The sequence below is a fragment of the Phyllobates terribilis genome, unplaced genomic scaffold (genome assembly GCF_046119375.1).
Source record: "Phyllobates terribilis strain yellow unplaced genomic scaffold, ASM4611937v1 Scaffold_8__6_contigs__length_399053987, whole genome shotgun sequence".
Lineage (NCBI taxonomy): Eukaryota > Metazoa > Chordata > Amphibia > Anura > Dendrobatidae > Phyllobates > Phyllobates terribilis.
In genome coordinates, this window is record NW_027362768.1 from 303,458,980 (window position 1) to 303,483,882 (window position 24,903).

Genomic DNA, 24,903 nt, shown 5'->3' on the forward strand with positions numbered 1-24,903 from the left:
TCCGCTGACTAGCAGACACTGCTACTAGGCACAAAGTATTTCCTGGGCTAGATGCAGTTAAAAATTTGTAAGTAGATACTCTCGTTGGATGCTGAGAAAGCATTCCATAGAGTCTCCTGGCACGCCATATATGATTCTCTTAAAAAGCTTGGGGTAGGGGTCTAGGGGACCCTTTTATAGCCAAAATCACGGCCCTGTATCACAATACGTCACCTAGGCTGAAGATAAATGGAACTGTAGCACCCTGAGGGCTCGGTTGCTACAGACGTATTGCACCTCACCCAGAGGTGTGATATCTCACTCTCAGATAAGGATGGAGTGTGGATCAGGACCCGACACCTGCATGCATTACACCACATTGCCGTGGGGCAGGGCGACCAATATGCCCCTGAGATGGGCACGACAGTCCCTGTCCCTGGCTGGAGTGGGGGGAGGGAACACTGAGGAAGGGGAACCCTGCAGTGCAGGAGCAGGGAGGAAGCAGTTCCTGGGTGCATTGAGAAGGGAGTATAAAAGGTGGGCACCATCTTAGTTCAGTGCAGAGAAGTCTGAGCAGAAGTGGCAGGGAGCAGGGGCTCTGCATGAGCTCTGCTCCGGAGGCGGGCCTAGTAACAGAGGCCCAGGCCTGCAAGAGGGAGAAGGAAGGAAGAGGAGCGGAGAAGGCTCCAGGAACGAGGAATGAAGGGATCCCAGGGGTGCGGACGGGCGAGTCGCCACCGCACGCCCGAATCCACCTGCGTGGAGGGGTCAGGCCAAAGGGGGAGACCGGTCCCCGAACTAGTGGAGGCAGGAAACGACCCTCAGCTAGAAACCGGAGGCTCTGACATTTTATGTGGCGCAGCCCCTTGCTCCACCCGCTAGGAAGGCACCACATAGGGTCAGGGAAACTGGCGCCAAGTTTACCAAGAGAAGGCCCGAGGCAGCCGGACAGAAGTGTTGGTAAGAAAGGCCAGACAAAGGACACACAAAGGGGGTCCTGTGAAGCGCTCCAAAGTTATCTGGGAGTTGTCTGAGCCCCTCACCTGGTGAGCACAGTACGACGTGGGCAGCCGTTACCTGCAGACGTGGTCTGGATAATAAGAACTGTGAGTAAAGGCCCTGAACTGCATCACTGACTCCGTGTCGTTACTGCTGCTGCCCTGCACCATCACCCCCATCCTCGGCATACACTGCCCTGAGGCTATACTCCTCCCGTGGGGAGTTATGCTACGCTCTGCTGCACCCACAACACCAGCCTTAGCGGACTGCCCTGTAGCGGCGGTTCACTCTGACCGCAATCCACGGGTGGCGTAGTCGGACATTTAAACATCAAAACCACATAAATAGTTCCGCCACTGGTTTGACCGCCCTGAGCCACGGAACCGGATCGCCGCCACGAAGACTACAACCACCAGCATCCACCAAAAAGGGTCCGGCTCCGGGTGTCCCAAGGCCCAGGGGGTGCGTCAGAACATTTTCTTCACCTTTCACAATCACCAATGGGACAAGGCAGGGATGTCCTCTGTCCCCTCTCTTATACATCCTGGTGACGGAGCACCTGCTCTCATCAATTCGCCATAACCCCAATATTAGGTGGATTGAGGTGGGAGGCACCGAGTACAAGTGCTCTCTATTTGCTGATGATGTCCTAGTATATATCACTCAATCACATATATCCATCCCTGCTGTTATGGCTGAAATAGATCACTTTGTTACATGGTAAAATTTTAAAATCAATGCAGCGAAGTCTGAGGCCCTCGATGTCTCCCTCCCTAAATCCATATAGGATTCCATCCAGTCCAACTTTCCCTTTGCCTGGCCCTCACAGGGTATCAAATACTTAGGAATTCCTATTCATAGAGACCTCTCCCATCTATGTTATCTTAATTTTGGGCCCTTTATTGAACAATTCCATACAGACCACGTTTGGCAAGTTAGAACTGTAAGATTCACTACGTGAACCACTGGTGTTTTGTGGAAAAGCACATGTACACCGCGTTCCAAATTATTATGCAAAAAGTGTTTAGGAGTGATAAGGGAAGAATTTGTTTGTTTGTCAGTTAAACTCATTGATGGTGATGTGTGTCAGGGCTCTTTATATCACTGTAAGCAATTGCAGACACGTGTGCTAATTAGTTTGGCAGGTGTGTCCAATGAAAGGCAAGACTACTTAAGAAGGCTCTCTCACATTATTAAGCAGCCTACATTTTCTGCCAAAATGGGAAAGAAAAAGGATGTGTCGGCTGCTGAGAAGCAACAAATTGTGGAGTGTTTAGGTCAAGGCATGACTACAATCAACATTGTGCGATGATCAGGATGAAGTGTCTTGGCAATCAAGAAGTATGTAGCTGATTCACAGTACACACGTGTGCGTGCTGATAAGGGCAAATTGAGGACTCTTTCCTACAGGCAATTACGTCAGGTTGAAAGAGCAGCGGCAAAAAAGCCTTGTCATAGCAGCAGACAAGTTTTTGAAGCTGCTTGTGCCTCCAACGTCCCCCGAACAACAAGATGCAGGGTCCTTCAGAGGTTTGCAGCTGTGCATACGCCATCCTGTCGACCTCCTCTATCCACTTCACACAAGCAGAAACGGCTCCAGTGGGCCAAACATTACATGAAGACTGATTTCAAAACTGTTTTGTTCACGGATGAGTGCCGTGCAGCGCTCGATGGTCCAGATGAATGGAGTGGAGGATGGCTGGTTGATGGACACCCCACGCAAACACGGCTACAGCGCCAACAAGGAGGAGGTGGAGTAATGTTTTGGGCTGGAATCATGGGGAGAGAGATTGTCAGCCCCTTTAGGATCCCTGAAGGCGCTAAAGATGAACTCCATAATGTATGTGGATTTTCTCAAACAGCACTTCCTGCCATGGTTCAAGAAGAAGAACCGTGTATTTCACAGCAAGATCATTTTTCTGCATGATAATGCACCATCTCATGCTGCACATAAAACATCTGCATCTCTGGCTGATATGGGCATAAAAGGGGACAAACTTATGGTGTGACCCCCATGCTCCCCTGACCTCTACCCCATTCAGAACCTTTGGAGCATCATTAAAAGGAGTGTCTATGATGGCGGGAGGCAGTTCACATCTAAGCAACAGGTCTGGGAGGGTATTCTGTCCTCATGCAAAACAATTGAAGCAGAAACCATCCAAAACCTGACAAATTCAATGGACGAGAGAGTTCAGAAGCTCCTTTCGAACAAGGGGTCCTATGTGAAAATGTAACATCACCTAGAATAAAGTTTTGAGTTGAAAACTGTTTGATTTCAGTTTCTAACAACCTACTAATGCTTATAATTTCAAAAATGACCATTTTTTTGGTCTTTATTAAAATGAAAAGGTTGATCGAAAAGTTTGGGGGATCTAAGAGTGTGGCAACCCAGTAGTCATGATTACTTCGTATTCTGACAATATGAGGGTCATGCTGCAGGTAGTGCAGCAAGAAGGCACTTATGTGTCTTGCGCATCTCGGAGCCCCAAAATTATTTTCCGGGCTAGATGCAGCTAAAAATTATTTTTAATTTTAAATCTGGTGAAGCTTATTATAGATGGCCTAATAGGATCAGTGCTGCACACTGCTACAAAGCCCAAATTATTTTCCAGTCAAGATACAGATAAACATGATTAGTAATTTGAAAGCTTAAAACGGTTGGTAGGGTGATTTTAACCAATCATCAAGCTTTTACTCTCCCCAGGATGACACAGGGGTAGAAAAGTCGTTTCGGATCCATGATTTGTTCATCTTTATGAACGTGAGTCTGTCTACATTATCAGTGGAGAGCCGCGTGCGCTTATCTGTCAGCACACCACCAGCAGCGCTGAACACACGTTCAGACAGAACGCTGGCTGCGGGGCATGACAAGATCTCCAAGGCGTAAGTGGCTAGCTCCGGCCATTTATCCAGATTGGAAGCCCAAAAAGAGCAAGGGTCCAGTGACACAGTCGTGGCTTCAATGTTTACTTGGAGATACTCCTGTACCATCGTCTCTAGGCGTTGACTATGTGTCAGACTTCTTGTCTCCTGTGGCCTTGCAAAGGATGGGCTAAAAAAGTGGTGAAATGATTCCGCAAAATTGATGTTACCAGCAGATACTGTGGTTCTGTTACGGCTTGAGTGCTGAACACTTGACGGTCCCACGGTTGGCAAGTTGGAACTGTGAGATTCACTACGTGCACCACTGGTATTTTGTGGAAAAGCACATGTAAGATTCTGCAACAGTCTCTGCTGATACTCCTGCATGCGTGCATCCCTTTCTATGGCAGGAATAATTTCTGCAAATTTACTTTTGTACCGGGGATCTAACAGTGTGGCAACCCAGTAGTCAGGATTATTTCTAATTCTCACAATTCGAGGGTCATGTTGCAGGTAGTGCAGCAAGAAGGCACTCATGTGTGTTGCGCATCCAGGAGCACCAAGTCCCTGTTGTGTTGGTGGCGAGGTAACAATCATGCTTCCTTCCTCTGTCCTCTCCCCCCAACCTCGCACAACAGAAATGTGATCAAGGTCTCCCTCATCTGATGAGTCTTCCATCAGTTCGTCCTCCACTTCTTCCTGGGCTCCTGCACCTTCCTCACTAGTTTGGCTGCTACCATGCGCCCTGGTAAAATCATCTCCCCCACCCTCACATGCCTGCCGCCCTGGTGCTGCCGACCGTCTGGACCTTGCAGATGTTAGCCCTTTCGCATACAACTCCTCCTCCTCTACTTCCTCCACCTCCTCTTGTGCCACCACCTGACTCCGAATTCTGTTTAACATGTGCTCCAGCATGTAAATCACCGGAATAGTCATGCTGATAATGGCATCGTCAGCACTAAACATCTTCGTCGCCATTTCAAAACTGTGCAGAAGGGTGCATAGGTCCCTGATCTGAGACCACTCCTCCAGCGTGATTTGCCCCACCTCTGAATCTCGTTGGCCCAGGCTATACGTCAGAACGTATTGCACCAGGGCTTGTCGGTGCTGCCACAGTCGCTGCAACATGTGCAGAGTTGAATTCCACCGGGTAGGCACATCGCATTTTAGCCGGTGAAGTGGCAGGCCCAACGACTTCTGTAGAGATGTAAGTCGCTGAGCTGCGGGATGCGAACGGCGGAAGTGAGCACACAGCGACCGTGCCCTCTGCAGAAGGCCATCTAGTCTGGGATAGTGGGCTAAAAATTGCTGGACAACCAGGTTCAACACGTGAGCCATACAAGGCACGTGTGTGACATTGCCCCGGCGAAGGGCCGCACCCAGGTTTGCAGCATTGTCGCACACGGCCTTCCCTGGTTTCAGGTCCAGTGGAGACAACCATTCATGAAATTGGTTCTCCAGAGCTGACCACAACTCCTCAGCTGTGTGACTCACATTTCCCAGACATTTCAATGTAAAAACCGCCTGATGACGTTGAGCCCTACTGCCAGCATAGTAAGGAGGTGTGCAGGATCCCTTCTGCCCAGTTAGAAAGCTTGTGGCATGACCAGACAGGCTTTGGGTGCAGGTGGAAGACCGAGAGGAGGTTGAGGAGGCAGAAGCAGTGGAGGAAAAATGACATAAAGAGGATTGACGCACAACTCGTGGGGACGGCAAGACTTGGACAGCAGCCCCTTGTCCTGCTGTCACCATAGTTACCCAGTGCCCAGTCAGCGACATGTAACGCCCCTGTCCATGGCTACTCGTCCAAGTGTCTGTGGTGAAATGCACCCTGTCACACACAGAGTTTCTCAAAGAAGCGGTGATGTTGTGTGCGACATGCTGGTGGAGCGTAGGCACACCTTTCTTTGAGAAGTAGTGCCGACTGGGCATCTGGTACTGGGGCACTGCGACGGACATAAGGTCTCGAAAATCCTCTGTGTCCACCAGGCGGAAAGGCAGCATTTCTGTAGCCAAGAGCTTGCAGATGGTGAAATTCAACCTCTTAGCTTTCTCATGGCTAGGAGGAAATGGTCTTTTACTTGTCCACATCTGAGGGACCGAGGGCTGGCTATTGTGCTTAGACGGGGTTGATAAGGGTGTCCCCGGCAAACTGCCGGTCTGTGAGGAAGATGCAGGCGGACATGTTAGGTTGCCTTGATCCAAAGGTGGTGCTATCGATGTCGGACAGCGCTCAAGACCAGCTGGTGTTACCACCTCCAAAGAAAATGATGACCTGCCAATCACGCTGGCTGTTGCGGGTAAAGAGGTGGCAGGTCTGCGCCCCAAAACAGGTGTGACTGCTGTCACAGAGGATGAAGAGGCCGCGGATGCACAAGATATGGCAGACGGTGGTTGGCCCGGCCGGCTAGACCGCATTGTAGCACACTGAGCTTCCCACTGCAACTTATGCTTCATGTCCATGTGCCGGTTCATGCATGAAGTACTCAAACTATGTATTTTTTGGCCTCTACTTAGCTTTTGCTGACAAATGTTACAGATAACACGAGTTGGGTCATCTTTATCGATCTGAAAAAATGCCCAGGCTATGCAAGGCTTAGCACCCATGCGACCTGAAGAGCCACCACGACTTGTGGTGAGAGGCAGAGTTGTGTTTGAGGATGCAGTTGTTGACGTGCTTCCAGTACTACGTCTCTGTCCAGGAAGGCGCAACCTGACCTCGTCGTCACTAGCATCTTCCTCCACCTCCTCTGCTGACCTGATCTCTTGGCTGACTGTGGGTTGACAGTAAGTGGGATCTCCGACCTCATCATCATCACCCTGTGCGTTATCACACCCGTCGTCCTCAGAGCCAACCTGTTCCTGCCCTGACAAAAAACTAAAGTTGTCGCTCCAATCAGGTATTTGAGTCTTATCATCGTCTTCCTCATTGTCTCCACCAACAGGAGTTACAGTTTGGGAATGAGGGTCTACATTATGGTCAGAACCTTCTGCGTCTGGTCCTGGATCCGACTCATAAAGATTCTGGGCATCAGTGCAGATCATTTCCTCGTCTGGATTCACAGAAGCGCTGGAGTCGACCTCTGATTCCCAGGCTATAGTATGAGTAAACAGCTCTGCAGACTCAACCATCTGTTCTACCTCATACTCAGACGGGCAGCTGGAGATTTGGGAGCTGTGAGGAAGCAAGTGCGATTTGGGTGACACCTTTGAGGACTGGAGTATTTGTGATGTTGAAGTTGATGTGGAGGAGAGCCCACTTAAAGGAGCACTTGATATCCGTTGAAGCACCTGCTGTTTTTGTGCCTCATCTGGAATTTGTATCGATTGGCGTGGCCTTAAGAAAGGGATTTTATCACATTGTCCGCTAAAAGAAGTAGACATTTTAGTTTGGCTGGAAGATGGTCTTTCTTCTGCACCTACCCCACGGACACAACCTTTTTTCCCCTTCCCAACACGCCTATTCCCCTTTCCACCAGCAGCAGGCCTTTTTCCACTCATTTTGGTGGTTAACTAATTCACAACTCTGGAAATGTTTGCACAAAAAAACAATGGATGGTAACCGAGCAGAGCTGAGTGGCCAAACTGTGGTATTAGGCCAAAACTATTGGCTGGGTTAGATGCAGAAAAAAATTATTTTTAATTTGCAACCTGATGGAGGTCAGTATAGATGGACTAATAGACCAAGTCCCACACACTGCTAGAAGCCCAAATATTTTTTCAGAGCTAGATGCAGAAAAAAATTATTTTTAATTTGCAACCTGATGGAGGTCAGTATAGATGGACTAATAGACCAAGTCCCACACACCGCTAGAAGCCCAAATATTTTTTCAGAGCTAGATGCAGAAAAAAATTATATTCAATTTGCAACCTGCTGGACGTCAGTATAGAAGGACTAATAGAACAAGTCCCACACACTGCTAGAAGCCCAAATATTTTTTCAGAGCTAGATGCAGAAAATTTTTTTATTCAATTTGCAACCTGATGGAGGTCAGTATAGATGGACTAATAGACCAAGTCCCACACACTGCTAGAAGCCCAAATATTTTTTCAGAGCTAGATGCAGAAAAAAATTATTTTTAATTTGCAACCTGATGGAGGTCAGTATAGATGGACTAATAGACCGAGTCCCACACACTGCTAGAAGCCCAAATATTTTTTCAGAGCTAGATGCAGAAAAAAAATATTTTTAATTTGCAACCTGATGGAGGTCAGTATAGATGGACTAATAGAACAAGTCCCACACGCTGCTAGAAGCCCAAATATTTTTTCAGAGATAAATGAAGAAAAAAATTATTTTTAATTTGCAACCTGATGGAGGTCAGTATAGATGGACTAATAGACCAAGTCCCACACACTGCTAGAAGCCCAAATATTTTTTCAGAGCTAGATGCAGAAAAAAATTATTTTTAATTTGCAACCTGATGGAGGTCAGTATAGATGGACTAATAGACCAAGTCCCACACACCGCTAGAAGCCCAAATATTTTTTCAGAGCTAGATGCAGAAAAAAATTATATTCAATTTGCAACCTGCTGGACGTCAGTATAGAAGGACTAATAGAACAAGTCCCACACACTGCTAGAAGCCCAAATATTTTTTCAGAGCTAGATGCAGAAAATTTTTTTATTCAATTTGCAACCTGATGGAGGTCAGTATAGATGGACTAATAGACCAAGTCCCACACACTGCTAGAAGCCCAAATATTTTTTCAGAGCTAGATGCAGAAAAAAATTATTTTTAATTTGCAACCTGATGGAGGTCAGTATAGATGGACTAATAGACCGAGTCCCACACACTGCTAGAAGCCCAAATATTTTTTCAGAGCTAGATGCAGAAAAAAAATATTTTTAATTTGCAACCTGATGGAGGTCAGTATAGATGGACTAATAGAACAAGTCCCACACGCTGCTAGAAGCCCAAATATTTTTTCAGAGATAAATGAAGAAAAAAATTATTTTTAATTTGCAACCTGATGGAGGTCAGTATAGATGGACTAATAGACCAAGTCCCACACACTGCTAGAAGCCCAAATATTTTTTCAGAGCTAGATGCAGAAAAAAAATATTTTTAATTTGCAACCTGATGGAGGTCAGTATAGATGGACTAATAGACCAAGTCCCACACACCGCTAGAAGCCCAAATATTTTTTCAGAGCTAGATGCAGAAAAAAATTATATTCAATTTGCAACCTGCTGGAGGTCAGTATAGAAGGACTAATAGAACAAGTCCCACACACTGCTAGAAGCCCAAATATTTTTTCAGAGCTAAATGAAGAAAAAAATTATTTTTAATTTGCAACCTGATGGAGGTCAGTATAGATGGACTAATAGACCAAGTCCCACACACTGCTAGAAGCCCAAATATTTTTTCAGAGCTAGATGCAGAAAAAAATTATATTCAGTTTGCAACCTGATGGAGGTCAGTATAGATGGACTAATAGAATGATGCTATGCCCAAAAGATTTTACTTCACTAGGTGCAGTAAAAAAATTGGTATTCTATACACAGGTGGTATATCTTGCAACACAGATAGGCTACTCCACTGACTAACACACTCTGCAATTGGCCAAAAAGGATTAGCTTTGCTAGATTCAGCCAAATGCTTTGAAAAAAACTTGCACAGCACTGGCACAGACCTGCCTGGCAAAAACTGATAGGAACTGATGTAACCTAGTCCTGAAAAGGACTCCAATTATAATTAGTCTTTACTCCCACAATCTATCTATTTAAGAGCACAGACCTGCCTGATAAAAGTCGTAGGAAATGCTGTAACCTAGTCCTTAAAAGGACTGCAATCACAACTATTCCCTACTCCCAAGCTATCTGTATATTTGTGCGAAAATTGGCTTGAAATTAACAAGGTATAGCGCACACAGCAACAGCGGTGCCGTCTAACACGCAGCTGCAGCAGTGAGAAAATGGTGGCGACGGGGAAAATGGCTTGGTCTTATAGGGCAAGGACATGTGACATACACTGCCAATCACACATGCCCTTGCTTGTGTGAAAAAAAGCACTTTGCTCCGTGTGTGCGCTGCTGATATGCTGACAGATTGCACCTCCCCACTGCAAATGCGGGAAAGAGAAAAAAAAATGGAGATCTTCATTGTTCCTGCAGAGATCCATCCCCTGCCCCTCCCCCCGCCCCGCTGTACACTCAAACTGCGTATTAACATTAATTTTCATCATTACTGAGAAAAAATCCAGTTATGATTTTGGTGCACGAACAGTTATCGAACATAACCTCGAACAGCCGAATTTTTCTCAAATTGTTCGTGTTCGCCGACCGGCTCGAACACCGCCCAAAACAGCTCGAATTTGAGATTGGCGAACAGTTCGAGTAGAACTACGCTCATCTCTAATCAGGAGGCACCCCAAGGCATAGGGGCTCGGACTGGCAGTAGGATGCCTTGCGGTGGACAGCCGAGCTCGATCCTTATAAAAGCTTTTTAACTGCAGCAGCTTTAGTGGACGCTACTGGAGCTGGAATTACGCGGCTGCTGGCATGAGACTTGCCCTCCAATAGATCCTTGTAAATGGATTTAAAGTGTATTTATTCAAATTAGAGAGACAATTTAAATTAAAAAGCTTAGAGCTGCCTCCACCACAGGGGGGCTCGCTCGACCCACCAGCGGACAGGCACCAGTATTGGGAGAGGGGGGCTGGCCGTCAGGGTTCACCGCGGCTCTGGCACAAACCCGGCGACACGGGGGTGGCACGGGCAGGAGCGGACTGAACGTGTCGGCTTCTCACTTTTTGGATTTTAGAAGGGCATGACATGCCTATATCTGTGTCTCCCCCTCCTTTTACTCCTCCACCTCTTTTCTTTTCGCATGACTATATGTACTTGTCACTTTTCCATGTGTTAGTTGTGTCTTCTGAGCAGTTTGTCAGCTTTTGGACACCTTTGAAGGTGTTTTCTATGTGTTTCTATGTGTTTTTGTTTGCCTGCCATTGGTTTTAACGGTGTTCGAAGGTGTTCGACGAACAGTTCGACGAACAGTTCGGCGAACACACGGGTGTTCGACGAACCGAACTCGAACACTACGGGGGTGGCTCAACACTACTCAGAACTCAGTAGCAGATGCGCTGCATCTTCGCTGCTCTCAGTGTCAGCACGCTCTCCAACAACTAACTGAACTCAGCTGCCTGGCTCCACCCTCCATATATATATATCCCTAACGGGCTCCCTCTGGTGGTGTGAGGTGGAAGGGTGGAGGTGTTTGTATGTAATGAGGGCCTCTTGTGGAGAAGTCCATCCATGCACCCTGGGTCCTGTGGTACCTGTGCACAGCAGGGTGCCACAGGAGTACCTTGCCAACCGTACCAACGTCCTCTGTGATTCCTCTGAGCCTTATAATTGTTGGGTATCCAAGCTGGATACGTGGAATGAACTGGCTCTCTACGCTTTGGAGATCCTGGCTTGCCCTGCTGCCAGAAATTTATCAGAGCGGGTTTTTAGTGCCGCTGGTGGAATTATAACTGATAAGCGTGACGCGCCCCCTGGGCCGTGTGTGCACGCGTGTGGGTTACCCGGAGCCGGGTCTCTGGGGGTTGTAGTCTCTGTGGTGGCGACCCGGTACTGTGGCTCAGGGTGGTCAAACCAGTGGCAGTCTTTTATATGTTTTAGGTTAATGTCCGACTACGCCACCCATGGATTGCGGTCAGGGTGTACCGCCGCTGCGAGGCAGACCACTGAGGCTGGTGTTGTGTGCGCAGCAGAGGATGGGACAACTTCCCACGGGAGGAGTATAGCCTCAGGGCAGTGAGTGTGGATGATGGGAGTGATGGTGCATGGGTGAAGCAGGAACAACTCAGACTCTTTGCAGTGCAGTTCAGGGTCTTTACTGATGATGATAAGGCAGACCCTCCCGGGAGTACTGGCTAGCATAAGAGGCCTGGTCAGTCTGTGAACCAACAGGAGTTCCTCTGGCCAGGTGGAGTGGTAGGCCTCCCCGTCTATCTGCACTCTTCCAGGCTACCTTGCTGTAAGCGAGTGGAAGTAGCCCACGTCCCTGAGTATACCGTGTGGTGCTCACCCGTATGGCTGGTGACTTGGACCCTCTGGTAGCTTCCGCTCCTCGATGGCGGTACCGGTCCCTTGTGTGTGACTGAGCCTCCAGGCTTCCTATGGCCAGAGGACCTGGAATCCCCTGCTGGCTGGTTTCTGCTGCTGGACTTAGAGATCCCCACAGCCACGGACTCCGTTGTCCGGTCGTAGTGTCTGCAGCCAGGACGAGCAATATCTGCTTCCAGTCCCTGGCACTCAGCTCCTGCTCCCACAGAGCTCCTAGCTGTTCCTTTCCCTGTCTTTGGATCTTCACTCAGAACTAGACTCAGCTCTGTCTCAGTCTCCAGTCTCTAGTCTCACTAACCCCGCCCCAGACCCAGTTTATATAGGGCAGGTTCCTCCCCTATCTGGTCTGGGACAGGAGGTGTTGCATGTTCAAGGGCTCCTGACCAGGGAACCTCCCACTTGCTCTCAGACGTGATATTTCTATCACTGTGGCAACCAGACCCCTGGGGTGCCACAAGCGCATCTGCCTGTCAACTGAAAATGCTGACAGGCTGACTCTTATAAAAATGAACAAGGGCTAGATTGGGCCAGAGTTTTCAACACCACCGAATGATAGCAGCATAACATAAACTCAAATCCAGTGTCTTTTTTTTGGAGGTGTATTCCCATGCACCTTTTCACACCCACACATGGGTATATGCTTCCTGATTTTGTCTATTTGCTCTTGTCCTCCTCCTTCTCCTCATCCTCCACAACCATATCACCAGGGTGACCGTGGTCTGTGATGCAACACCCACATAATTTTTTTAAAGGGTGTTTATGATGCCCGTAAAAAAAATTTTTTATACAGTATGTTCATGTATACCCCCAGGGGTAAATGTTTGTCAGCCCATACACTTAGAGCATGGGCATTACAAGTATAGAAGACCCGCTCCTTTCTAATGGGAACATTTTTTTATGAGGCCCTCCTCCACGTCTCTTCCAAGGGGCATTGGCGTGCCTCCGCATTTTTGGCAGCCCTTGCATTCACTGCATAGGCCAACACTATGGGAGACCCACTTCCAAATAATGGGAACATTTTTTCATGAGGCCCTCTAAGTCTCTTCCAAGGAGCATTGGAGTGCCTTCCAATTGTTGGCAACCCTTGCATTCACTGCATAGGCCAACACTATGGGAGACCCACATCCTAATAATGGGAACATTTTTTCATGAGACCCTCTACGTCTCTTCCAAGGGGCATTGGAGTGCCTCAAAATTTTTGGCAACCCTTGCATTTACTGCATAGGCAAACACAATGGAATACCCACTTCCTAATAATGGGAACATTGTTTTCAGGAGGCCCTCTGACCTCCACATTTCTTCCAAGGGGCATTGGAGTGCTTCCAAATTTTTGGCAACCCTTGTATTCACTGCATAGGCAAACACAATGGGAGACCCACTTCCTAATAATGGGAACATTGTTTTCAGGAGGCCCTCCTCTAAGTCTCTTCAAAGGGGTATTGGGTTGCGTCCAAATTTTCACAGTGGTATTGGGGTGCATCCAAATTTTGGGCAGCTCTGCCACTCACTGCATACGCAATAACAGTATAGCAGACCTACTCTTTAGTAATGGGAACAATAAAATATAGCCAGCTGATGGCTCTCTAAGAATAGAGAGGGCCAACTGCTGGCCCTTTAAGAATAGTAAAGGCTGCCTGATGGCCCTATAAAATAGGCTTTGTGACTTTCAGAGTCCCTCCTTTATAAATGAAACACGATATGTCTGATGATATCTCACACACCACATGGCCAGATAAGGTTGTAAAATGTTAAAATTACATTTCCTTGTGAATGCATTTGTTACGGTTGAAAGCAATGCAAAAGTGCAAAAACGCATCAAAAACGCTACGTGTGAACATAGCCCAAGGTGTGAAGGAGCATTTTTGTTTTTGGTTATTAATTTTGCTTTATATACAAGTCATTACCCTGGAAAGGATGTTCCTTATCATATTTCCTAGGAAAATCCATTTTGGTTTCGTTTTTGTATGTTTTATTGTGAGTCCGTAAAAGTGGCATAATTCCTCTGACAACGTTGTTGACAGAAGTGACCTGGGAGTCAGAAATGCTTCCAGGGGTCTTCCCCATGCTGTTCCCATGTCATTTGAGCACTGTTCCCATCGATTTAGTAAATTTTTAGGCCCTCTGCAGACTGCCGAGGGGAGCCGCCTTAAAAATGCTCGAGTTTCCCATAGACTTACATTGGGCTTGTTGCTCGGGTCGAGCACCCGAATATTCCAATGTGCTCGACCCGAGCATCGAGCACCCAAGCATTTTAGTGCTCGCCCATCACTAATAATTAGTGATGAGCGAGTATGTTTTGTTAACCCTTTCGGCGAGTATGCTCGGACGAGCACCGAGTATTTACAGCGTGCTCAGTGATATGTTTGAATCACTCCCGTGTGCGTGATTTGCGACGGTTTGACAGCTTTAATACATGTCAGGAATGTGTAAGAAGCAGACATTCCTCACATATATTAAAGCTGTCAAACCGTAGCAAATCATGCACACGGGAATGATTCAAACATATCACCGAGCACGCTGTAAATACTCGGTGCTCGTCTGAGCATACTTGGCGAAAGGGTTAACAAAACATATGCGCTCATCACTATTAATAATATGTAAAAAAAAATTAAAAAAGTGTTATTCTCACCTTACCGCTGACCTCTCCGGCCCCTCCGATACTCATCATCACCCGTTTGGTCCTTGCCACATTTTCAGATCCCCCGCTACTTGCAATGGAATGTTTGTATCTCCTGCATTTTACTGGGACTTCCTGGAGTTTTGGCACCCATGAGGGTTCTCTGCATGCGGGCGGGAGGTCATCTGCATCTTGACATAACAACATACAACTTGACCTCCTATGCACGTGTGCAGGACCCTCCCGGGTGTAATGACCCTCAGAAATCCCGGCACAGTGCAGGACATACGAACATTCCATCGCAAGTGGCCGGTATCTGCAGATGAACAGAGGACAGAACAAGTGGCAATGAGTAGCCAGAGAGGTGAGTGGTAAGTTGAGTATAACTATTTTTTAAACAAAATGGTGGCCTGCGGCCGTAATTATACTAAATTTTCATGGAGACGAATTACAAAAAAATCTACATTTTGGCAAATGTGAATTTTTGTAAGATTTGATTGGAATTCAATTCCACTTGAATTTCTTTTCTCATCTCTAATAGGCAAACAGTGAGATTTTTTGCATGCAGCATCCTACTGTATGTTAAAAAACTTATATCGTGCTCCGATTCATCAAACAGTTTGCAGCATCGGCGTCCCTGCCTCCTGCTAGGCAGGGACGCTGTTCCCCTCACCTCTCTGCTCCGTGCCCGGCGGCTTCCTCCCGCTCAGCTTGCAGCGCCCGCTCTCCCCCGGTCACTGTGCTTAGGGCGCGCGCGCTCCCCCTCTCTTAAAGGGGCCGCGCGCGTCGCCCTAAGGAGTCCCCGGCCAATGGCCGGAGGATCCCTCCATATATAAGACACCTCCTCCAAAATGAAGGTGCCCGAGCAATGTTGTTGCACTGTTCACTACTCTGCTTCAGCCCTCAGGTCCCGTTGCCTGTTACCTGCCAGTTACCTGCCAGTTACCTGCCAGTCTCCTGCCAGTTTGCTGCCTGATTCCTGCCTGTCATCCGCTTTCCTGCTTGCTAGCCTGAGGTCCGTCGGTCTGCCTTCCGACACCTGTCAGTCTGTCTATGGACCAGCTTGCCCGCTCACCTGGGAGCGCTCACCTGCTACCTGCCTGTTAGCCTACCTGGAGGCTCCGCCGTCACGTGCTGTGACCACCTGCCAGTCCAGAGACTCTTGCCCGCTCGCCTGGGAGCGCTCATCTGCTACCTGCCTGTTAGCCTACCTGGAGGCTCCGCCGTCACGTGCTGTGACCACCTGCCAGTCCAGAGACTCTTGCCCGCTCACCTGGGAGCGCTCATCTGCTACCTGCCTGTTAGCCTACCTGGAGGCTCCGCCGTCACGTGCCGTGACCACCTGCCAGTCCAGAGACTCTTGCCCGCACACCTGGGAGCGCTCATCTGCTACCTGCCTGTTAGCCTACCTGGAGGCTCCGCCGTCACATGCTGTGACCACCTGCTTATCCAGAGACTCTCGCCTGCTCACCTGGGAGCACTCATCTGCCATCCGCCTGCTAGCCTACCTGGAGGCTCAGCCGTCACAGGTCGTACCTGCCCGTTTACCCAGAGACTGTCCCGGTCACTTGCTGTGACCTCCTGCCCATTTACCAAGAGACTGTCCCGGTCACTTGCCGTGACCTCCTGCCCGTTTACCCAGAGACTGTCCCGGTCACTTGCTGTGATCTCCTGCCCGTTTACCCAGAGACTCTCCCGGTCACTTGCCGTTACCTCCTGCCCGTTTACCCAGAGACTGTCCCGGTCACCTGCTGTGACTGCCTGCCTGTCTTCCCTGGTCGCCACCCGCTTCCTTACAAGGACCGCCCCCTTGTATAAGTTGCTCAGAGGTTCCGCCTCCCAGACCCGTTACACAGTTCATGCCAGAATTTTGGCTTAAAATTTTATAAAATGTTACAAAATTTTTGGCAACTTTTGGCATATTTACACCAGTCTTGGCGAGCTCTGCCAACTTTTTGAAATCCTGAGCCCGCTCCATACACAAGCATTATTTTGGCTTTCAGTAGGTTAATGGAGAACTAGTGATACATTTGTGAACTTTTATAACACAGTATGCCAATCAGACACTAGCAATGCAAAGTAAATTTACCCTAAGGGGGGCACTCAATCCCGACTGTCTACATGATATGAAAAAAAAAAAACAACGTGATTCATAAGACCAGGAAGCCTCCTTCCATAGATCCATTGTCCATTTCTGATGTTTTTAGACACATTGAAGTCACTTTCACCAGTGAACAAGGGTTAGCATGGCCACTTTGACTATAGCTACACAGCATCCTGTGAAGGAAACTGTAGACTGGCTGTCAACACTAAGACCATCTCCAATGTCTTTTCCATGTCTTGATTGACAATGCAATCCCGTGCATGTACCATTTGTTCCTAGGAGGGGGCATTTGCTGTCTGTTTCAGGGTAAGACATTTGAAACCTACTCATCATAAAGGATATTATTTTCTCAGCAATGATACCATGATCTACATCTAGATAGTTATATGTATTCAATATATAATTATATTTGAAAATGTGCTAACTAGAAATGAGAGGATCGCTTGGCACAACCCTGGTCCATGGTACACGTCAGTGCTCTGTGGTCGTGAACAGGAGCTGTGAGAAGCTCCTTAGCTTCTGTGTTTCCTGGCATGGCATTTGATTGCCCGGCATGGCGTGATATTGACGCGCCCCCTGGGCCGTGGGGTACTCGGTGGCGGGCCGGTCGTTGCTAGGGGAGATGTCCCAGTGGCAGTGACCCGGTCCGTGACCCAGAGCGGTCAGTAAAAAATGGGATTTTGATAGTTTTTATGTACAAAGTTAGTGACGCCACCTGTGGTATGCGGCTATGTGGAGCAGCCGCTGCTGTGCAGAACCTCTGGAACTGATGTTAGTGCAGCAAAGCTGGTGTGGCTCTCCACAGGTAGAGCTTAGCTCCAGGACAGTGTAGATGTTGTAGGTTGTGTTGGGCGTTGTAGTGCAGGGTTTGATGGCACAGCAATAATCACAGAGACATTGGAGTGCAGTCCTCAGGGTCTTTACTCACGGTTATTGCAGTCCAAGTTACAGGTACCAATGTAACTTCCCTCGTCGTGCTGCGCTTACTCAGGGAGGGGTTCGGGCAACCCTCAGATATCTCCGGAGTACTTAACGGGACCCCCTTCTGTGTCCTCTCTCTGGCCGTCTCCCTGCACCTCATACCTAGTGTCCCAATCCGGTACCTGCGGGCCTTGTCGGGCGACGTCTGTTCCGTCCCCTGGGTCCTCTATAGCTACCTTCTTGGTGAGACTGGTATGGACTGTTGGCTGCAGGACTTGAAATACTGCAGCCTCCGGTTTCTAGTTGAGTCATAAAGCCCTCTGCTAGTTGAGGGACCAGTCCCCTTTGTGTGGCCTGACCCCTCCACCCCCTGGTAGCTTCGGGCGTACGGGTGGCCTCCAGCACTGCCCATACCCCTGGCGTCCTTTCCTTCGTTCCTGGAGCCTTCATGCTCCTCTCGCCTCTCCTTCAGTCCTGGGCCTCTCCTCAGGCCCTCTGCCTGAGCAGAGCTCCTGCAGAGCCTCTGCTCCCACTACTTCTCACTGTAGACTGAACTGACTAAACAAGATGGCTTCTCTATTTATACCTTCTTTCCATGTGCTCCCCTTAGCTACTTCCTCCACCCACACCCACTACATAGCCCCTCCCAACAGCTAGGGATCCAGGACTGTGCTCTCCCTTAGGAGCAATCTCGCCCTACCCCCACTGCGGGTATGTGTTGGATGCAGGTGTTAGGGTCCCGAGCTGTACTCCTTCCTTACCTGAGAGTGAGATACCACACATCTGGGTGAGATGCAGTACCTCTGTAGCGACCGAACCCTCAGGGGCGCCACATACCCCCCTGGTAAAACACAGCACGTCCGTCGGCTGGAACAGAGTAAAAAACAGGGTATTTTACAGACATACAAAATTTTTGATGCATCACATATAAGATCATAAACATAACATTTCTTCCCTTTATGGGAGGCACTTTTTCTTGAACATTGCTGGTTACGTTTTTATCAAAACATTATAAGACTTTTTAAAGAATATTTTTCTTTACACTTATAAAACATTTCTTCACAAAAAACATTTTTCAACAGCTTACAGCACGATCTGCAACCGGGTGTCCATTCTCTTTAGCAAGGTGCGATTCAGTGAACACGAGGGACCCGCCCGAAAACCCTCAACGTAGGCCCTGGGCGTGGCTGCAGGGCATAGATGATCCATGTGTTGGACCACGTCTTCGGCCACGCCAAACGGGTTTTTGTTCTGAGGTCAGCTTTGTATATATAAAACCAATAAGGGGCACTTTTAGAAGTGCAATTATTTACAATGGAAAGTTCTTTGGTTATTCACCATCCATAACCTGACAGTCTTTTTAAACGGGTAACAACAAAAACCTAAAATGCACACACTTTAACTTTTCAAACTGGCAGAGTTGTACCCTTCCAGGTAACCATAAACAGTTTCTGTAGGATAGACAGTTTAACAGTGGGGCTCCCTCCGGGGAGGAAACTCCTGATTTTTACAGGCTGACCCAGCCGGGTCTCCAGCCTCGGGCTGCGGGGGCATGTCTCTTCTTCTTGCCACCCGATACACCTGAAGGGCATACCACCCGCATTTGCCCTTGTGGCGTGTAAAGGTGACGTAGTCACCTGGATAAAGATTTCGGCCGGGATGCCACTGTTGGAGGTGGGGTTCTACATCCCGCCGATTCACGAAGATTTCTCTATCGGTGTGCGGTTCCCTCACAAAGCCCCACCCCGCGTCCAGATCGAACTTGACTACTATCCTCTCTAGACGGGGACTAGGGGTGGTAGCTCTTGCTTGGCGGGCCCGGGTTTTGGCCGCCATGATCCGGGCCTCCATCCGTTCCCACCGCACCTGTCGGTCGTGATGTTCCCGCTCCAGCTGCAGTAGCTCCCTCTGCAGTGCTCTTCCCTCCGGAGGGCCTGGGCCTGCGTCTCCCACGGGAACCCCATGAGGTCCCCTTCCCGGTTATCCCACTGGAACTCTTCTCCTCCTGGGCAGGTAACCGGGGGTGCAGGTGATAGCGGAGGTCCTTGCTGGTCCTCGTATCTGGCGGACCAGTCATAGGCAGTGTTTCCATAGACCCACTCGGGTGCGGGGGCAGGTGGCTCCGGTAGGCGGCCCAGGAGCAGGTCGGCAGAGCAAGCGCCCGGGAACAGGGTTTCCGCCAGGGGGTCTGAGAGCCAGTCAGTAAAGCAGGTGCCCGGTACGGGAGATTCCGCCTGGAGACCGGGGAGCAGATTGGCAGAGCAGGCGGCTGGGGTTGCAGGTTCCGCCCGGGGGCCCAGGGGTAGGTCGGTGGAGCAGACGCCCGGGGTTGGAGGTTCCGCCAAGGAGCCCAGGAGCAGACTAGCACTCTCAGCGCCCGGGACAGGGAGTCTCTCCTTATCTGCTCCCGCGGCCACGCTTGTGCTGTCCTCTGCCTCCTGGCTTCGTTCAGGTTCCTCCGGGGCTGGGACGCTGCTGGTGGAGTGCAGCGCTGGCTGCTGCCGGATCATCAGCTTCTCCAGCAGCTCCTTTTTCCAGCCGGCGATGGCATCCTGCTGGGCCCTCTCCATCCTTCGGCCCAGCTCCTGGATTTCCACCTGGAGGAATTCAGTATCCTCCAGGGATAGCTCTGCCATGGCCCCCTCCAAGGTAAGATGCCTTGCCGCCTGTTGCAGACCACGGATGGGAGCTGGCTCCTGACTCTCCATCTTGCCCTCCGGGTGCGGTCTGTATGGACTCCTGGAGACTCCGCCCTGTCTCCCAGGTTTCTTCTCTCCTCTCCCCTTTCGGGGGTGGTTCCATGGCAACTTGCTGTTGGGCACACCTTGAGGCGGCCCCCCCATCTTGATGGACATATCCACATACATGGTCACTGTTGCTCGTGGCGTGCCTCGCTTTTGGCACAATTCTGGAACCCGACCCACGATGGGAGGCGGTTTCTTGTTGTCTTTTGGCTCGCACATAATGGCGCCCGTTCTTCTGGGGCGGGCGCCACATTCAGTATTAAACACAGTCTCTAGGCGCACAATACCCGGTGATAACGGGTGGGTTCATATCCTGTTCGTGACGCCAAAGAATGACGCGCCCCCTGGACCGTGGGGTACTCGGTGCCGGGCCGGTCGTTGCTAAGGGAGATGTCACAGTGGCGGTGACCCGGTCCATGACCCAGAGCGGTCACTAAAAAGGGGATTTTTATAGTTTTTATGTACAAAGTTCGTGACGCCACCTGTGGTATGCGGCTATGTGGAGCCGCCGCTGCTGTGCAGAACCTCTGGAACTTATGTTGGTGCAGCAAAGCTGGTGTGGCTCCCCACAGGTAGAGCTTAGCTCCAGGGCAGTGTAGATGTTGTAGGTTGTGCTGGGCGTTGTAGTGCAGGGTTTGATGGCGCAGCAATAATCACAGAGACAGTGGAGTGCAATCCTCAGGGTCTTTACTCACGGTTATTGCAGTCCAAGTTACAGGTACCAATGTAACTTCCGTCATCGTGCTGCGCTTACTCAGGGAGGGGTTCGGGCAACCCTCAGATATCTCCGGAGTACTTAACGGGACGCCCTTCTGTGTCCTCTCTCTGGCCGTCTCCCTGCACCTCATACCTAGTGTCCCAATCTGGTACCTGCGGGCCTTGTCGGGCGACATCTTTTCCGTCCCCTGGGTCCTCTCTAGCTACCTTCTTGGTGAGACTGGTATGGACTATTGGCTGCAGGACTTGAAATACTGCAGCCTCCGGTTTCTAGTTGAGTCATAAAGTCCTCTGCTAGTTGAGGGACCAGTCCCCTTTGTGTGGCCTGACCCCTCCACCTCCTGGTAGATTTGGGTGTACGGATGGCCTCCAGCACTGCCCGTACCCCTGGGGTCCCTTCATTCGTTCTTGGATCCTTCCTGCTCCTCTCTCCTCTCCTTCAGTCCTGGGCCTCTCCTCAGGTCCTCTGCCTGAGCAGAGCTCCTGCAGAGCCTCTGCTCCCATTACTTCTCACTGTAGACTGACCTGACTAAACAAGATGGCTTCTCTATTTATACCTCCTTTCCATGTGCTCCCCTTAGCTACTTCCTCCACCCACACCCACTACATAGCCCCTCCCAACAGCTAGGGACCCGGGACTGTGCTCTCCCTTAGGAGCAATCTCGCCCTACCCCCACTGTGGGTATGTGTTGGATGCAGGTGTTAGGGTCCCGAGCTGTACTCCTTCCTTACCTGAGAGTGAGATACCAAACCTCTGGGTGAGATGCAGTACCTCTGTGGCGACTGAACCGTCAGGGGCGCCACAATATCACCTGTGTGGCATGTGGCACATAGGAGATGACACAACCCAACTAATCATAAGTTGACCAATAGGATCCCAGAGGGTAAGGAAATTTGCACAATTCCTGTTCACCACCACAGAGCACTGACTTGGACCATGGACTGGGTTGCACGAAGCGTTCTGCTCATCTCTAGTACTAACTGGTGATATAAATTAGTTTTATAGGTACAAATCTACTGAGAGACTTCTCTTAAATCAAGACATACAGTTGACTCCTCTTGTTAAAATGTGTTTTGCCCTTCGGTTGATATGCACATGTCGGACCAAAGCACGTTCATCTCTGGGACACAGAACCGTGATATTTGTGATAATGGCCCTGGACATTACCCATTTGTCCTGTCTGAATTTCTCTATGTTTTCTTTTTTGCTTTACTATGATCTTCTATGAAAACTGGTAAAATATATATATATATTTTATTAATTGGCTGAGAATTCACATGTAGAAGAATGCCCTAAATTTTTCTTATATCTTGGATGTCTTTCTTTTCACTTGCATCTTTACAATTGTATTTTTCAATGCACATCTGGGTTGAAAAATCAATACAAAGTTCAAAGTAGTTCACTAAGAAGAAATTGCCTTTTATTTGCCTTTAGGTCATTTCTTTTTACTATGCAGAAGTGGATTTTAATGAATGCTTATGAGAGACTCTGCATAGTAATGAAGTGAAGCTGCAAATCTACTGTCCATTACTCCCTAACCATTACTACACATAAAATATAGTAGTAACATATTCATACACTGTATATATAGTTTTATCCTCATAGTCACCTTGCTGTGTGATCCTTCCAAATAATGATTATTCGATTTGTAAACATACAGCACATAACGCTTGACAAAACACAACTAGCCACAGTAGCTTGAAAAGAACTATCCCTAATGTCTCATCTTCTAATTCGTGCTTTTTTTCTATTATTTCTGCTGTGTACTGAATGACTGTGGAATATCTAAAATTCCGGATTTGATTGTGGTAGAGACAGTATTGCAAATTTTAGAGGTATCAATGACCAAGCCTTGTGTCTGCAACAGCATCTTACTTGAGGGCATATCTATTAAAATCTACTTTTATGAGGAGGCAAGTTCTGGACTGGACCAAGGAAATGCAGTGGATGTTGTGTATATGGACTTTTCAAAAGCTTTTGAAACGGTTCCACACAAAATGTTGATACATAAAATGAGAACAATGGGGATAGGGGAAATATATGTATGTGGGTTAAGAATTGGCTCAGTGATAGGAAACAAAGGGTGGTTATTAATGGAACACACTCAGACTGGGTCTCAGTTAACAGTGGGGTACCACAGGGGTCAGTATTGGGCCTGCTTCTTTTTAACATATTTATTAATAACCTTGTAGGGGGCATACAGAGTAGTATATCAATATTTACAGATGACACTAAACTCTGCAGGGTAATCAATACAGAGGAGGACAATTTTATATTACAGGAGGATCTATGTAAACTAGAAGCTTGGGCTGATAAATGGCAAATGAGCTTCAATGGGGATAAATGTAAGGTAATGCACTTGGGCAGAGGAAATAAAATGTATAATTATATACTTAATTGTAAAACACTGGGCAAAACTGTAACTGAAAAAGACCTGGTTGTATTGGTGGACGACAAGCTCACGTTTAGTGGCCAGTGTCAGGCAGCTGCTGCAAAGGCAAATAAAATAATGGGATGCATTAAAAGAGGCATAGATGCTCATGAGGAGAACATAATTTTACCTCTATACAAGTCACTAGTGCGACCACACTTAGAATACTGTGTACAGTTCTGGTCTCCGGTGTATAAGAAAGACATAGCTGAACTAGAACGGGTGCAGAGAAGAGCGACCAAGGTTATTAGAGGACTGGGGGGTCTGCAATACCAAGACAGGTTATTACACTTGGGTTATTTACTTTGGAAAAATGAAGGCTTAGGGGTGATCTTATTACTATGTACAAGTATATGAGGGGACAGTATAAAGACCTTTCTACAGATCTTTTTACTCTGAGGCCAGAGACGGGGACAAGGGGGCATCTTCTACGCCTGGAGGAAAGAAGGTTTAATCATAATCACAGACGGGGATTCTTTACTGTAAGAGCAGTGAGACTATGGAACTCTCTGCCGCATGATGTTGTAATAAGTGATTCGCTACTAAAATTTAAGAAGGGCCTGGATGCCTTTCATGAAAAGTATAATATTACAGGTTATATATACTAGATTCCTTGAAAGGGCGTTGATCCAGGGAACTAGTCTGATTGTCGTATGGAGTCAGGAAGGAATTTTTTTCCCCAATGTGGAGCTTAGTGTTTGCCACATGTTTTTTTTTGCCTTCCTCTGGATCAACATGTTAGGCTATGGGTTGAACTAGATGGACTTAGTCTTCCTTCAACCTTAAAAAAACTATGTTATGTTACTGATTACAGATGAGCAAATCGATTTGATGTGAATTGAGTTTGTGTAGAGATTTTAGGGATTTTCCAAGCATGGGGAATTTGAATAGTTTGCAATTCGATTTACATAAATCACCTAAAATGCCCACTGCTATTTTACACATTGCAGAAGATTGGAACAATAAGAGAAGGCTCACATAACCTGGAGCACTACCGGTTGGGCTTCCCCATAATGCCTTTTAGATATCACATCACATGGCATAGCACAATCAGATGGGACTATTATAGCCTGCATAAAAGCAGTGGCAGGGAATTCAGCAGCCATTTTGTGGTGAAAGAGAGGAGGTCACTGCTCACAGCCTAGCCATAAAAATAGGAAGAGAAAGCCAAAAAAGACTGAATAAACATTATATATAGTGTGTGGCAGCACAGCAGTGAGGAATGGTTTCCATTTGTTTAGCCATAGGCATATATATTTATAATTAAATGTGTGTAGAGTTTTTAGGAATTTTCCAAACCTGAAGAATTTGAATAATCTGCAATTCAATTTACATAAATACAATAGCCTAAAATGCCTACTGCCATTTTACACATTGCAGAAGACTGCAACAGCTAGAGAAAGCTCACATGACTTAGGACACTACTAGTTGTGCTTCCTCATAATGCCTTGC